Source organism: Lygodium microphyllum, chromosome 11, assembly GCF_053477565.2.
Source record: "Lygodium microphyllum isolate KBCC chromosome 11, Lygodium_microphyllum_v1.1.10, whole genome shotgun sequence".
Taxonomy (NCBI): Eukaryota; Viridiplantae; Streptophyta; class Polypodiopsida; order Schizaeales; family Lygodiaceae; genus Lygodium; species Lygodium microphyllum.
Window position 1 is genome coordinate 105,097,801 of NC_141145.1, and position 5,626 is coordinate 105,103,426.

Here is a 5,626-nt window from a genome sequence, read left to right on the forward strand (position 1 = left end):
ACCTGCATCTCCCTTTCTCACATAAAGTGAGTGATCAGCATCAGAAACATAGAATCCAATATTGACAAAATACTCTCTGATCTTGTCAGACCATGCTCTAGGTGCTTGCTGAGCCCATAGAGTGCCTTCTTCAACCTGCACACATACGTGGGATGCTCTAAATCTTCATAACCTGTTGGCTGATCTATATACACTTCTTCCTACAAATCACCATGCAAGAAGGAATTCTTCACATCCATTTGCTACAACCTCCAAGCTTTGGCTGTGCTGCCAAAGCAATCACGCATCTAACAGTTGCCATCCTAGCAACTGGACTGAAGGTTTCATCATAATCTATGCCATATGTCTAGGCATAGCCTTTTGCAACCAACCTAGCTTTGTACCTACTAATAGAACCATCTGCATTGTGCTTAATCTTATAAACCCACTTACATCCAATAGCTTTCTTACCTTTTGGCAATGATATTAGATCCCAAGTCTTATTGGCCTCTAATGCAGCCATCTCCTCATCCATAGCTGCATCCCAATGAGTATGACCAACAGCATCCTCAAAACAAGTGGGCTCAACATCCTCAACTAGTTTCACCATATAAGCATAATGGTGAGCTGCATAACCTTCAAAACCAAATCTTTTAACAGGGTATCTCACTCTGCTAGACTTGCGTACCACTGGATCACTCAATGGAGTCTTTGCATTGACGCGTGCTCTCTGCACACCTAGAGTCCTCACTGAAGGAATGCCAAGCTCATCATCCAAGCTCTCTGAGCCACTGGAGTCTCCATCAAGAACTGCATCAATGCCATCTGACACTTTATTCTTTCCTTTGTCTTTACGTGTAGTGCTGCTAGATGCACCTGAAGATGTAGAGGTACTCCTTAGTCTCCCAGACCAAGGACTACCAGATGATGTCTCTGGTCCACTAAGAGTCCGTGATTCTTGCTTTTCAGCTTGCACATGAGTGTCATGATCATCATCATCATCCAATCATCACTACTAGATGCTTACCAACTGCTCATTTCATCAAAGATGACATCTCTGCTCACTCTGAACTTACATGTGATAGGTTATAACAATGATACCCTTTCTACTCTAAAGAGTATCCAATAAAGACACACTTTTCAGCCTTTGGATCTAGTTTCTTCCGCAACTCATCTGGCACATGAACATATGCAATGCAGCCAAACACTTTTAAGTGTGATACATCAGGCTTCTTGCCAATAAAGCATTCTTCAGGAGTCATACCATGAACTGCAGCTATGGGAGTTCTGTTCATAATATAAACAGCAATATGAACAGCCTCAGACCAAAAATGCTTAGGCATATTCTTTTCAGCCATCAAGGTGTGTGCAACTTCTGCAATATGCTGCCTGTTTTTCCTTTCTGCAACCCCATTTTGCTGTGGGATATACCTGCATGTGAACTGTCTCTTTATCCCATGAGACCTCAAAAAATCATTGAACTCATTTGAGAGGTACTCTCCCCCTCCATCTGACCTCAAGCACTTTACTTTCAAGCCTGTTTCTCTTTCAACTGCAGCCTTGAAAGTTCTAAAGTGCTCAAATGCTTCACTCTTTTCCTTCATAAAATATACCCACAGCTTTCTAGAACAATCATCAATGAATGTGACAAAGTATGAACTGCCTCCAAGAGATACATTTTGTGTAGGCCCCCAAATGTCTGTATGCACAACATCAAGGATATTTCTGCTTACATATCTGCCATGTGAAAACGGTTGTCTTGCCTGCTTACCAAACTGACATGCTTTGCATACCTTATGAAATTCTGCAACTCTAAATGTAGGCAAACCTGTAACCAACCCTTTGGACTGCATTAATTTCAGCCTTTGAACATTTGCATGTCCAATGCGTTTGTGCCAAATTTCAATGTCTGCAACAACACCTTTTCCTTTAGCATACATAGCAGTATTCATAGTAGAAATTCCAGCATCCAGAGTAAACATACGTCCAACTCTACTTCCCTTTGCAACTAACCTGCACTTGTCATTGAAGTCTTCTACAAAGCAGCCCTTTGCATTAAATCTGACTTGCAGCCCTTGCTCTACCATCTGACCCACTGACACCAAGTTCTTTGTAATAGATGGCACATGTAATACATCTGAAAGACTCTTTGTCTTACCATCATGCAAGAACAAGGGAACTTTTTCAATGTGTGAAATTGGGTGGCATGAATCATCACCCGTTTGCACATAACCTGCATTTTGCAAATCCTGCATCTCTCCAAACCATTCTACATGGCTGGTCATATGATTGGATGCACCTGAATCAACATACCAAACATCATCATGTGTTCCCTTTCCTGTAACAGCATTCAGCATATGCTGCATAATAAACAGACGTTCATTTTTGTCTTCATTCTTTCGTGAAGACGATGCATAGTTTCCTTGCTGCAACTTACCACTGTGGATATCATATTTCTTAGCATAACATTGGGCTGCAATATGACTTGTTTTGCCACAGTAGTGACACACAATACCGGATTTGTTAGAACCTCTATTCTGCCATCCACCTCTTCCTCTAAAGCTCCCCCTGCCTCTAAAGTTACCATGACCTCCTGAAACCTGCATATCTCCAAATTGCTAATTCAATCTGTTTTGCTGGTTGTCACTACTATGTCCTGTACCACGGCCTCTTGAAGAGAACCTGCCACGTCCCCTTCCTGAACTGGAGTAGAAAGCTTGAACCTGTTCACCACTTCTTTCAGATGTCTCACTCTGCATGTTGATCTCTTCAGTGATCATAAGGGAGACCAACTCATCGAAATCTGAAATGGCTTTCTCACATATACGAAAGTTACAAAAGACTTCCAAGCCTTTTCATTGTTAAGTCCACCCAAGGTAGACGATACCAAATGTTGAATCTTTCCTGCCTTTGTATTTATGGAAAACATACTTTCAAGTATGGTCCAAGCTGCATATGAATTCTCTGCATTTCTAATATGTCCCAGCATATTATTGTCAATTACTGCAGACAGCCAATACATGACCTTCTTGTCTTTTGCATTCCATTCCTTCCGTGCCTTTGTCTCTTCTACAATTGAAGGATCACTCACCTCCGGCTCCTTTTCTTCACTTGAAACAAACTCGTAGAGGCCTTTTCCAATAAGGAAGTTTGTGACACGAAACTTCCATGAAGGGTAGTTGTTCTTGTCGAGCTTCTCAATGATAGGGCTTCCACTGTTCTCTGCCATTATCACAAAATTAATACCAAACAGCAAGCAAATCTTCTGCAACCCTCGACCTGTAGTGCACAACAATACACCAGACAGTCTTTTTCACTGTCTGCTCAACAATACATGCAATCTGCAACCTGTTTGCAGATAAACCTTATATTTACTTCCTGCAAACACTTCAAGAATCACAGATTCGCAATCTGTAACCTACGCACCCACTTTCAGTCAAAACAACCGAAATCACAGTGTACCCTGAAACTGCTGTCCGCAACCTTGTGGCTCTAAAAGAAGGGAAGTGTGAAGGTCGGGGAGTACCCCAACCCAAAGCACCAACTTGAAGCCATCAAAAAAGTGAAGGAGTGGGTGAAAGAAGCCCAAGAACACTTAAAAGATGCTGACCCCATATTGGAAGATGAGATTGAAGCATAAGCATGCAAATTTTTCCTCCACGACCAAAATCGAGAGATGCAACTGCACCACAAGCAGTGCCGCTTAGACAATGCCTAAACGCTATGGACCAGTGAGTCAGTCTCAAGGAAATTGGCCAGGAAATGCAGGGATGGGAGAGCAGCAAGTAGCTAGCAACCTCCTCAACACTCTAGTGGCCACCCCAATGACTCTAAGCCTAGGAGATATGCTTAGGCAGCATCTGACACTATGGCAAGAGTTGAAGCAATGGGTTGAAGGGTCAATGGAGCAAGCTATCGCTGACTTATACGAGAATGAGGCAAAAACACAGATACCGAGTCTAATTCTCTACTCAGTGCCAAAATCCTTACACGTCAATGCTTTTTGGGAGGGCACAGAAATGCTCACCACAAGGAAAGAAATTGTAGACACGGGAGCGGGAGTTGGTGTGTTGAGCCATGCAGTGCTCCAGACCTAGGGTAACCCACCAATCGAGATAGCCAGGTTTAATGTCACACTGTTGATGGGATGAAAGTGAAGCCATTTGGTGTATTAAATAATTATCCAATAAAGATCACAGGATTCCGATTCTCGATTGATTTTATAGTCATGAAGGGAGTGGACTATGGAATCCTATTAGGCCGCCGACCCTAGATGCGCAATGCGAGAGTCATAGAAGACTGGGGCAATGGTCTAATCTTCCTAGGAAATCAAACAGAAGCCATAAGAGTAGAGATGGACACCTGGAAGACCACCCCAATCGACCGAGATGTTGAGATATCGAGCTCCACTCGTGATATGCCAGGGTGACCGTTGTGCATTTATGTCACCGACGTGTTAGTTGCAGATGCGGTTGGTATACCGCCCATGAATAATAGGTACATGATAGCTATCCTTATCTACTCTAGTTCGTGGCTTGGTTAGTATGCCACCTTAGTTAGTTGAGTTTGGTTTGAGACCCATATATAGGGTTCTTCTATTTCTTTGTATAAGAGTTCTTTTGGCTTACACAACTAAGAAGAGGAAAACTGTTTTCAGCCTCCACCCTTGTGTGTATTCCCCCATTGTGCAAGCAAGAAAGCTACAAGTGAGACTCCATCCTTCTCTCCCACAATCTTGACATGGTATCAGAGCCTTGTTCGTGGTAAGGAGCTCAAGAAAGCAAGCCAAGCTCGCGGTGTTCTGTAAGAGGAGCAGTGTTGCTTTCATTTTCTGTTTTGGGAGCAGATCTCTGCAGGTAGCACAGCCGGAAAGTGCAGGAGTGCATTGTCTCAGGTTGAGATGCCCTTCGCGGTGAAGCAAGAGGGCAGTATATGCTGCGGGACAGGGCTTTAGCCCATGGCGACCTTATTTTTTTGATTTGAGGCCATTTCGGGGCCTGTTTTGGAGGCGGAAGTTTTCTGCACGTACTCAGGAAAAGGCCCAGTTTTATGCTGTGCAGCCACTGTTCTACAGGTCGGTGAAAAGTTTCTGTAGAAATTGCATTGTATGCTTGTGCACAGAGACATTGGGAGTTACAGAATCATCCTTGGTTCCTGTTTATGCAAAATCGTCACTAGGAAGTGACTGTGTGGTCAAATACCACTTTCGCCAGTTTTGCAGATTTGCCCTTGTGAGGGTGAAGCTGAGTTTTTGCAGTGACAGAATTTTTCGCAGTGTTCTGTAATGGCGTCTGATTCTCTCTCACAGATTGTCACTGAAAAGCTTGACAAGAACAACTTCCAAGCATGGAAGTTTAGAATGACGGATTTCCTTATGGGAAAAGGATATTGGGAATTTGTTGCAGGAAATGAAGAAGAACCAGTTCTTCCTGATGTTCCCAATCAACAGCAAATGCAGGCATTCAAAGCATGGCATGAGAGAGCCAGGAAAGTTATGTACTGGCTGTCTATCAGCATTTCAGACTCTATGATTGTGCATATTCAGGATGCAAGTACGCCAAAGGAGGCATGGGATACTCTGTCAAAGATGTATAGCACAAATACGCAAGCCAGGAAAATGCAGCTCAAGCAAGAGTTGCACAATGTG